The sequence below is a fragment of the Podarcis liolepis genome (assembly GCF_965112155.1).
Source record: "Podarcis liolepis genome assembly, chromosome: 17".
In the NCBI taxonomy this organism is placed as follows: domain Eukaryota; kingdom Metazoa; phylum Chordata; class Lepidosauria; order Squamata; family Lacertidae; genus Podarcis; species Podarcis liolepis.
Genome location: NC_139571.1, coordinates 1,800,191 through 1,811,884, shown reverse-complemented (window position 1 = coordinate 1,811,884; position 11,694 = coordinate 1,800,191). Strand labels below are relative to the sequence as shown.

At 47.5% G+C, this 11,694-nt stretch overlaps 1 protein-coding gene across 1 annotated transcript in view; it reads left to right on the top strand.

Annotated features, from left to right (window-relative positions):
• The first annotated feature begins 631 nt into the window (after window positions 1-631).
• Window positions 632-11,694, top strand: part of S1PR2 (sphingosine-1-phosphate receptor 2) — a 51,838-nt gene continuing 40,775 nt past the window's right edge. Inside the window, exon 1 of the mRNA XM_083482617.1 lies at window positions 632-762. The gene's annotated coding sequence lies outside the window, so the exon portion shown is untranslated. The remainder of the gene's footprint in view (window positions 763-11,694) is intronic.

The following is an 11,694-nucleotide window of genomic DNA, read 5'->3' as shown; positions in this document are numbered from 1 at the left end:
CAATCACTTCTGAAAAACTGGAATTCAAAACTTGTGCTCATTCAAAACTTGTGAGAACACCTGACCCCCAAAACCCCAAATGCCCACCGGGCCACCTCCATCCGCAGAACTGGCACTGCCAGCACACAATGCGCTCCAGTGCTCCCTTCCAGCAATCCTGAAGCAGAAACTGGCCTTGCAAATAGGTTGCCAGCTTATCAACCCGCCTCTGCTCCTGTGCTGCGGCCACGGGTAGCCAGGAGGGGTGGGGCTGCCCCCCATCAAGGAAACAAAGAAAAAATGCTTAACTAACTAACCAACCAACCAGTTGCGTCTCAGATAACTCAGCTGCGGCTGTGGGGCAGTTTCCTGTGCCCGCTTCATCTCCCCCCCCCCCCCCCGTCAGCAGAGGGGGCCACGGGAAGCCCGGCCGCGTCACGGAGCCCAGGGCGCTCCCGGGCTGGAAGCATCGGGGCCCCGCGGCAGAGCAGCCCGCCCTGAAGAGGCGACGGGACGCCCAGCAGCAGCAGCAGCAGCAGCAGCAGCTCCCTCCGTCGGGCGGCGCGCGGAGCTCCCTCTGCCGGGGAAAGCGCGGCCCCGCCGCCGTCGGCGCGCCGCCTCCTCCTCCTCCTCCCTCCCTCCCTCCTCCGCTGGCTCGCCCCGACGCCTGGGCGGGCGGACGCTGCGATGGAGGAGGCAGCAGCTGGCCAGCCCCGCCGGCCCGCAGGAGCCCCCCTGGAGGTGAGTGCCCGCCGGGACCGCCCGCGCCCCGCTGCCCGCGCCGTCTCTGCTGGGCGCCGCTCCTTCGCCGCCGGCCAGGCCGCCCGCTCCCCGACCCGGCGCCGCCACGGGCTCCTCGGCGGAGCTGGGCGGGAGGCGGCGGCTGCTCCCGGGGAGGGCGGATCGGGCCCCGGCGAGCGACGCGGCTCTCCCGGCCCGGCCCGCCCAGCTCGGCTGCGAGGCGGGAGGACGCGCTTCGGTTACTTTGGAAGGGGTGGGGCGGGAGCCGGGAGTCCTCCTGGGCCCCCTCGGGAATGGCCCCAGTCCGGACCGAAGGCCGAATACCATCCTTGCTGTTTATGCTCCTGCTTCATGGCATTGGGCGCAGTGTATTGGAAGCAAAATGCCTGCCCCTCCGCCGGTGGGCATGGGGGGGAGCGGGGGGGGGCGGAGGGGCAGAGCATCTCTGCATGCGCAGCATCCAGAGGCGCATTGCCCCCCCCCGCAGGCCAGTCCACTTCCAGTCTGGGGGCATCTTCAGCTATTGCCCTCCTGCTCTGCTTTTCTCCAAGGACTTGTTATGAAGGTCCCCCCTTCTCTTGTATACAGAAGGTATCTTGCAGTCCCGTCCAGCTTGAGGGAACATCCCAGAATGAGCACAAAAAGAGGAAAGTCTGAAAGCAGGTGCAGAAAAAATGAGTTTATTCAAAGCAAACATAGAAGCTCTAACAGCTTTGACACATTTTGGGCCCTTCACGAGGGGAACTCTGTGTTAAGAAAACATAAGCTTTGAATAATAAAATAATAATAATAATCAAGCTCTACTCAGGGCATCGTGGGACGCGGGTGGCACTGTGGGTAAAACCTCAGCGCCTAGGACTTGCCGATCGTATGGTCGGCGGTTCGAATCCCTGCGGCGGGGTGAGCTCCTGTCGTTCGGTCCCAGTGCCTGCCCACCTAGCAGTTCAAAAGCACTCCCAAGTGCAAGTAGATAAATAGGGACCGCTTTATAGCGGGAAGGTAAACGGCGTTCCGTGTGCTGCGCATGACCCGGAAGTGTCTCCGGACAGCGCTGGCCCCCGGCCTCTTAAGTGAGATGGGCGCACAACCCCAGAGTCGGACACGACTGGCCCGTACGGGCAGGGGTACCTTTACCTTTACTTATTCAGGGCATGTGGGTTGAGAAGTTTTGTGGGACTGTATTTTCTGAAGGCAGCTCAGAATAGCTTTTGATTTTAAGAAGCAAGACTCTTCTGTTCAGTCAAAGCTTATATTTTCTTTAACACACACAGGTCACCTAATGAAGGGTGTTTGTTGCTCAAAGCACACTGATCTGTTGGAAGCAATTATGCTACTTACTCCCCCCCAAAAGAAATTGCTTTTGAAAATAATAAAACTGTTACAACAATAACTTGGAACAAGTCTGGTTATGCAATACAATCTTCACAAAAGACCTTTACCTGGACTTTGTCTTAAGACATTAATGGTTAATATAGCCTCTCCACAGACAAATTGGAGAGTTGGTGGGAGAGAATTGTTATCTTCTTCCCTTACCTATGAGAAGAAAGGAGACTGAACCCAGTTATGGACTGTTCTTGTGATGAGCTTTACAATCCACACATCAATACAGTATTCCATATTTTTGCCTGGAAAGCCCAGACTGAAATGGTGCTTGTGGGGCCTCCTAGCAGCGTTTACACAGTATGGATGCAAAGTATATTTTGAGTGTTCACTATGCTGCCTGTTATCTTGGTAATCTTTCTAACAACCTTGTAAAAGAGGCCAGTATTAATATCCCTCTGTTGCAAGTGGGGAAGAGAGCCAAGAGACTGCCTTGCCCCAGCTAGGCAATCTAGAAGGTTAATGGTTGATGTGAGATTTGGACTAGGTACTTTCTGGTGTGTTCTCTCTCTCACACGCATAGTAATGGCATGAAATGTAAAGAGGGGTTGTGAATCCCCAAACACTCAGGGGCTTGTGATGGACTCTGATGAGTGAACTTTCAGGTGGAAAGCTAGCACGCAAGCCACAGGACTGACCTGCCTTGCACACTCAGCTTCTCAGCCCACACTATTCACAGATTTGCGGTGAATTTGCAGATTTACAGGTTTTAATCAGCTGCATGGTTATAATCAGAAATTATCAGGATTGCATAGGATTTGACCTGGAAACCTAACCACAAATGTAATGTTTGGGCACCACAAAGAGGTCACAAAGCTTCTCTTAATATAATAATTATTTCTTCCGGCACAACAAGCCAGCCTATAGTTTTCAAAGAGGCCTTATGCCTTCAAGCATTGGATCTTAAGTCTATCATTTGCTCTCAGGCTTATTAAAACTGCAAGGCTGTCTCAGAGCAAAGTCTGGAAGGGCCACACAGCTTTGAGTGGCACTGTGGGGGCTGGGAATAGGTGGAAGGCAGGAATTGGATATCTGAATGACGCAAGAGTTTTCAGGCTGTCGGCTCCAGAGACGGCCTGAATTGTAGAATTGTAGAGTTGGAAATGACCCCAAGGGTCATCTAGTCCAACCCCCTGCAAGGCAGGAATCTCAACTAAAGCATCTATGGCAGATGGCCACCCAACCTCTGCTTGAAAACCTCCAATGAACCACCACATCCCAAGGGAGCCCATTCCACTGTCTTAGCAGCTCTTGCTGTCAGAAAGTTCTTCCTATCAACAGCATGGAAGGGGCTTGCTGCCAACTCTTTCCCCTCTGGCCATATTGCTAATGTTCAAAACAGCCACCTCCCAGCCTGCTTTTATTCTGACAAAGAAAAAGATATGAGGGACAGATGCTCTACACCAGGCATGCCCAACAGGTAGATCACTGGACATCCATGATAGATCACTGGTAGATCACTGGCTCCCCCCAAAGAAGCTCAAAAACTTTGGCTCCTGTAAAAAAAAAGCTCAATAACTTTGACCTGAACACCCCCCCCCAGGGGGTAGAACACTGCCAGTTTTTAACTCTGTGAGTAGATTGCAGTCTCTTGGGAGTTGGCCGCCCCTGCTCTACACAACTGGGTGCCAAATGTCTTGTCAGAATGATCTGTCAATTTGACTCCTCGATCTTGAGTTTGTGTTGTCTTCCCTGGAGTCACTTTTCCTCTGTTTCCTGTGGTTGCCTCTGTCCCCAGATCTCAGTTGTTCCTCTGCAGTCTGTTATTAGGACTGACAGTTTTCTGTGTCCTCTTGAGAGGGGGCAAGGCTCAGTGGTCGAGCACAGGCAGATGGTCCCAGGTCCAGAATGCAGTGAGAAGTACCGCCTAAAGTTGGTAGAAGATGAGGCTCTGGGGAAAATGAGAGAGGAAGGCACATCTTTTTCTTGGGAGAATTTTGTAGGTGTTTGCATCTCTGGCATGGCTGTGAAAGAACCTCTGCCCAGGGCATTGTGGAGAGCAGTTGGTTGTCAAAGTAAGTCATACTGGCCTTGGCAGAACCATAGATCATATTATTCCCTTCTTTTGCTTTGAGTCACAGTACTGCATTTGTGTGGAGGCATTGTGTGTGGGAACTAGTGCCTGTCCAACCCCAAAGGCTGCTGCGTCTTGGAGACAGCATGCTTCTCCTCATGCAGATTGGTCTCTTGAGTGGAAATGCACTGAGCTGAGGTTTTCGGGCTGGAGGATGATGATGGTGATGATGATAACGCACTGTGAAGCTGCACAGTTGCTTGTCTGTTTTATGACAGTGAGGGCAGGGAATTGGTAGTGGGATTAGGATAAGGGATATTGGGTCGATGAACCAATAGATTGATGAAGAGGCTGCATACATTCAAGTGTAAAGAGGAATCACTACAGTTCTTCAACTGTATTTACGTGTGTATCCAGTGTATTTGCTGGATAATTTCAATATAGATGTTGCAGTTCACCACTTTTTTGTTTTTACACAAGCAAGTGGTATAGAAAATTTAATTAATAAGTGGCATAGGAAAATCCCTGCTGAATTAGAACAAGAATCGACAGAGTCCAGCATCCAAGATCCAACAGTAGTCAGCCAGATGTCCCAGGAAGCCTCAAGTGACAAACTTGTCTCATTTTATGTCTCCCAGTACTGATATTCAGTGGTACCGTGGGTTACAGACGTTTCAGGTTACAGACACTTCAGGTCACAGACTCCGCTAACCCAGAAATAGTACCTCGGGTTAAGAACTTTGCTTCAGAATGAGAACAGAAATCGTGGAGCGGCGGCGGCAGAGGGAGGCCCCATTAGCTAAAGTAGTACCTCAGGTTAAGAACAGTTTCATGTTAAGAATGGACCTCCAGAACGAATTAAGTTCTTAACCCGAGGTACCACTGTACAATGCTTCTGAACACTGTGTTTCCATGTAGCCAATGTGGCTAATAGTCACAGATAGACCACAAATTTCTCTAATCCCCTTTTAGAGGCATCAACCATCTCAGTGGTAAATATCAATGTTATGCTGAATTGCATTGTACAAAGACCTCTTTCCATCAATCCTCTGCCCTTTCAAGAGAGGGCAAATATGTTTGTGTCCATATTCTCTGCACTGGTCTTTTTCCTAACTTGGTTAACTTTTATTTCTAAACTAAAAAGCCAGCCTTCTGGTCATTTTTGGCTGTAACACACTTACTTGAGATTTGCTTTTGAATAGCAATGCATGGATTGTGCTGTTAGTTGCTTTCTCTTTTGGTACATACATACTAGCTCTGATTATTTGTCCATGTAGCCCCATACTGTCTGTTCTGACGGACAGGGAGTGTCCCACGGAGGACACTGGCATCACCTGCTATCAGATCCCTTTTAGCTGAAGACACCGAGGGTTGAACCTGGAGCCACCTGCTTGGATGCTCACACTTGTCACTGACTTGTGGTCCCCCCAGCCACAACACTCCTTCCAGCTCCTGAATATCCTCATGGAGGGGGAGCCGTCAGAACTCTAGTTTTCCAAAGGCAGTCACACTGCAGATTTATATAATGGCACTGTGGCAAATAACAGTGTTATAAGAAAAAAAAGTCTTCATTTTGTCTCACAGTACTTCACAGCAACACTGAGTTTCTAGTTTTTACTGCCACAGAACATTGAGTACTCTACTCAGCACTGACCCAGGGAAACTCTTTCAGTGAAGTGCACATATTAATTACATATGTTTCCTCTTTGGGGACTGTCAGGTGCTTCTTGGGCAATTTTAAAGGCCCAGTGATAAATTTATCCAAATCAGGAGTTAGGCAGGAAAACCCATTTTTAAAATGCATTTTGGTTTCTATTCATAGCACAGTGGTGTCCTCCAGATGTTAATTGCAACTCGTATCAGCCTCAGACTGATGGTCAGGGATGATAGGAGTTGTAGTCCAGCAAGATCTGTAACATGCATATAACTGGTGCTTGTTCTTGATTGCCAGCTACTGAACTCAGAATGGAGCAGCAGCAAACCTTAAATATTCCACACTCAGAAAGTTCTGAGACAGAGAATGGCCATGAGGATCTGATCCCAGCCAGAGCTGTTTGTTTTAGACGCTCCTCAGACTGTCCTTCAAATCAGCTGTCACCTTTCTCATTCTGTGGCACTCCCTGCCTGCCAGAGCTAATGAATATACAGACCAAGGACTTTTCCATTCACTTCATCACCATCTTCTAATCAGCCTATCGGAAAGTGCAGAACGAAGCTTTCGTTCGGCACGCTCTTTCTCTCTCTTCCCTCCCTCCCCAGCTTGTGGGAAGAGATCCTTAGGAGAGATCCTCCCCCCCTCCCCCCATCCCTTCCTCCTGCCTCATTGCTTTTCCCAAAGCCTCTGGCCAAATCTCCGCCAAACAACAAAAACCATCTGTTGATATCTGTGGCCAGCACAACCGCATTCCTCAGGCTTCGGATGTGCTGGAGAGGCTTGGGGTGGGGGTCTGTTTCTGATAAAGCAATTGCAGCTGTTCAGATCAGGCCAGGATTGCTGTCCTGCCATGTGCTGCAAGATGTCCCCAAGGCAGATAAATTAAGAGATGGGTGGCAGGATATTTATCACTGGAAATGAGACCAGGAAGAAATAGCTGTTCTCCACCCACGAGTGCTATTTAGGAACCTGGAGGAACTCTCTCCTGCTGGGATGACCTCATCCATTGCAAGGAATCTGCTCCACCCTAATACTCCTACGGTCTTTCTCAACTTCCACAGAGCAGGAAGTGCCTTCATGACATTTGGCTCCCAAGCAAGGCATCCTTGGCTGCTTGTGGACAGGGACACAAGGGGAGGTGGGTGGAGAAGGAGTGTCCATGCTGTATGTACAAAGCTCAGATCAGGATCAGGCCTGCAGGGACATAAGTGGGTTAATGCAGAAATCAACATCTAGCAGGGCTCTGGCATTTGCCTCTGGTGTTCCAGACACGCGGCAGATTCTGGCTCTTGAGTTCAACAGACTGGCTGAATCTCTGCTGTAAGCAGAAGGATGCCCTCATGTCTAAGTTGGAGCAGGGGCTGATGACTGAATGTGCACAGCGCCAACCACCACGTCATTGTCTTTCAGACAATGCTAGCCATTCCTAGCAATGGTAACTTCACTCTTTAAAGCACCTTTTCCCCCAAGGCGGGGATGCAAGTTCCGCCCCCCCCCCCTTGTTCTTGAGATGCTTATTATGCTCCTATGCAGAGAAATTGTGTTGGTTCCAATCACCACTGAAGGAGTGATGACATACCCTCCAACATTTCTCCAGGGAAAATAGGGATGCTCTAAATAATCATAATCACAATCATAATCATAATACCCAGCCCATCTGACTGGGTTGCCCCAGCCACTCTGGGCACCTCCCAACATATATAAAAACATAATAAAATATTAAACATTGAAAAAAGCTCCCAATACAAGGCTGCCCTAAGAACATCTTACCATACCCTCCAATATGGTATTGGAGGGACATGGGCTTGCCGATCAGAAGGTCGGTAGTTCGAATCCCCACGACGGAGTGAACTCCCGTTGCTCGGTCCCTGCTCCTGCCAATCTAGCAGTTTGAAAGCACGAAGTGCAAGTAGATAAATAGGTACCACTCTGGCAGGAAGGTAAACAGCGTTTCCGTGCGCTGCTCTGGTTTGCCAGAAGCTTAGTCATGCTGGCCACATGACCCGGAAGCTGTCTGCGGACAAACGCCGGCTCCCTCAGGCTATAGAGCGAGATGAGTGCACAACCCCAGAGTCGGTCACGACTGGACCTAATGGTCAGGGGCCCCTTTACCTTTTTTAAGGAAAAGTGGGACATTCCAGGTTCAGGTCAGAAACTGGGACAGCTTCTGTAAATCTGGGACTGTCCCTGGAAAATATGGACACTTGGAGGGACTGTGATGATACCCCTTCCTCAAGTTGGCTTTTGCGTATGTGTCAGGGAGAGAAAGAGAGAGAGAGAGAGCTGTCTGGATTGCTTAGTTCCTCATTGTAGGGTGCAGGCTGGACAACACATCAGGAAAGGCTGAAAATGATTAGACATATTTTAACTCTGATAGATGCCATTTTCAATTAAGCTGGGTATAGGGCAAGGTTCAAAGTCCCAGTCTTGGATGGATTTAAAAATATATTGTTCAAAAAGAGTGTGTTTTTGAAATAATTTGTTGCAATGACTTAAAATACCTCTTCTGAGACTACAGCAATGCTAATCAACACAAGTCAATTCCCTCAGCCTCCCTTCTCATTTGGAAAGAAAAGGGATTTGTGTGTTTAATTGATTTATAAGGTTTGGAGAACCGGTGGCCCTCCAAATGTTTTGGATTGCAGTTCCCATCATCCTTGACCACTGGCTCTGCTGGTTGAGGCTGATGGGAGGTGATAATTCTGTCCCTGATTTATATCAGTTAGGTGCTCAGTGTGTAGAATGAATGATTTGACCAAAGGGACTGGGAAACAATCACAGGTGGAATGAAAGAACATGCTTGCCCTACTTCAATGGTGTTTTTTGTTTCCAAAGTTTAGACCTCTAAAGGTCTGCTGAAATGTGGGGGTTTAACTGTAAAAAAAACTAGACAAAAGCTACAGATGCTATAAGGTTAATAGGATTATTTTTTCAAATCCAAATAATTTTTATTGGTTTTAAAGGTTACTAGGATTATAAACACTTTGGAAAAGTAGTTTTCCCAACTTTCTGTCCTGGATGTGTTGAACAGATATATGTCTGCATCTTGGGGTGCTTTTAAGGTCAAGGAATCCTTTCCGATTAAATGTGAGTAGGTCAGTCCAGAAGTAATCAGGGGCAAATGGAAAGAGAGCTATTTTTAAACCTACAGTCAGATTTTAAAAAGGAACCTGGTTGAATGTGAAAATGGAAGTTAGGATATTTTCTAAAGGATGCAAAGGTTGCAAAATGCTATCTCCCTTCTAGCGTCCCTGTTCCTATGGAAGAGGCAAGACACTCGTGCCAGTGAGCAGAAATGGAGCTGGAGGTCAGGTTCAGAGGAGGGGCATATCAGGGAAGCAGCGTGCATGCACTGTTTTTAAAACGTGAAGGGGACATCTGACTTGATGTCTAAGGGGTGGGAAAGACGAGCTTTTTCGAGGGTTCAGCTTGGCGGAACATAGCTCTGTAGTCAGGCTCACCTCTGAAGGGCGGCTGGGATTCATACGGACCTAGGAAACCTTTATGTCATCATCTCTCCCTTTCCGCATTTCTGTGTCTGACACACTCTTCCCTTTTTTCTTCTGCTTTTGATAGAACAGACTTTAGAATTGTGTGTTCTCTTCCGAGCCCTACAACTTCCTTAAGACTGAGGATATCATCGACTGGTGCACTACTCCCCATGCCTTGCCTTGAGGCAAGATGGCTCCATTTATCTTCTCTCCTAGGGCAGTGGTTCCCAACTGGTGGTCTGCGAACCCCAGGGGATCTGCATAACCCACTCAGGGGGTCCAGGGCACCATTCACATAACAAAAACTACCACAGAGATACCAGCATTTTCCAAAATAGGAGCTCCATGGCTTGACATTTGAAAAACGGGGTCTGTGGTACTTAGCTAATTGGGAACCCCTGCTCTAGGACAAGACAAATGAGCAGCCTAACTTCAAAATGGTCATTGCCCTAGTGAAGCACCACGAGTAATCCAGTGGCTTTATTTGCATGTCACTTTAAACCACAGTTAACCTTCACTGTGGTACAAAGTGAAAGCGCAGCATGCTGGTACACACTGCTGAAATCGCAGGCATTTTAGTATGGCCCCCTGCTCTCAGAAACAAGAATCATGGTTTGTCTTTCTGCAAACAACAAAGCACAGGCTACAGTATAAGCACATTTTGTTTTTGACTTACTACTTATTGTTTACTCGGGGAAAACAAACCACCGATTTAAGGCAAACCATGGCGGAGCAGGGAAGGAGTGAAGTGGCTGCAATTCTTTCTCTGTTCACCTTTAAACTATAGTTAAATTAAACACAGTGGTACCTTGGGTTAAGAACTTAATTCGTTCTGGATGTCTGTTCTTAACCTGAAACTGTTCTTAACCTGAAGCATCACTTTAGCTAATAGGGCTTCCCGCTGCCGCTGTGCAATTTCTGTTCTCATCCTGAAGCAAAGTTCTTAACCTGAGGTACTATTTCTGGGTTAGCAAAGTCTGTAACCTGAAGCATATGTAACCCGAGGTACCACTGTATAGTGATGTGCAAATGAGGACAGTGCAGCAACATTGATCACACATTGCCTCTCAAGGTAATCACGTGAGTTGCTTGTGGAGTTGAGCCATCCATAACCAAACCAGACCTCCTGAGGCAACACGTCATGTCTGTTCTGTTCTCAGCCAATTCCAGCTTCTGTGCTTCTCATATTTTTCTCTAGTTTTGCGAATGTAGTGACAACTTGGTTCTAACTTGTTTTTTATTTATTTCTGTTGAGCCAGCTGTCATCCAGTGAGGGAGTGTACCAACTTTTGAGCCACTCTTAGCATTTTCAAACGAGTGCATTCATAAGATTGTACCTTTGTGGTCTGCATGAATTAACCCAGGGCAACTACCACCCTCCAAGTTGTGTAATGATCACACATTCCTTATACACAAGATTGCATCCTTGATTCTTTTTCATGATGTGAACTGGAATTTCCATTCCCTGCATCAGTATGCCTTGGATGATGGGAAAGAACCAGACTTTCACTACTCTTTTCTGTGTACAGCAGGACTGTGATTATTTCTTCATTTCTAAAAACAATATTGGTTTTTTTAAAAAAAATAATAATAATTATATACCACCCTTCATTATAAAATTCCAGAGTGGTGTACAGGATACAATTGCACACCAGTAAATTACTGTAAAATAATTAATGAAACAATCTACAGTAGAAAACATATTACTTAAAGCTAGGGACTAAAAATTAGCAAATGCTTGGTTGAATAAACAAACAAACAAATAAACAGGTCTTTAACAAGTGTCAAAACACAACTAAGGATGGTAATTCCAGAAGCTGGGTGCCAAAACAGAAAAGACCCTCCAAAACAGGGGTGCCAACATGAATAAAATATTGGGGGGGTAATCCCCACCCCACATAATTGATCACATGACACGCCAAACATACAGTATTTGAATGGCAATGCCCATCAACTGGGGGGCAGCCCCCTCAAATATTTTATTGGGGGGCAAAGGGACCTTGGCCCCTAGGAGTTGGCTCCTATGCTCCAAAAGATGTACATGAGCAGGTAAAAAAGGAAGCAGGAAGCAGTGTTCAAAATCAGCCAGGCACATTTTGCACCTGTCTATCAACCATGTGCGACCAAGTGATGATGCCTGGGAGCCAGGATGACGCCTCACATCTCCACCATCTGGAGGTGCATGCCTGGGGATCATTGGATCTTGACTGTTTTCACACACTAGTACCACATCCTGTAGAATTCTATCAGTTCTATTTTATCTGCACAATTGTAATGAATTTCAGTAACCAAAATGCTTTTTCTGTGCAGCCTGAATAGGCACAGTCACCATTAAGAAAAAGAGGTCGGAACAGGCCAGTTTCTATGTGGCCTGTCCCTGGATCAAGGGACTTTTCTTCTTTAAGCTCTCAAAGTTCTTAAGGATGTCAAACAGA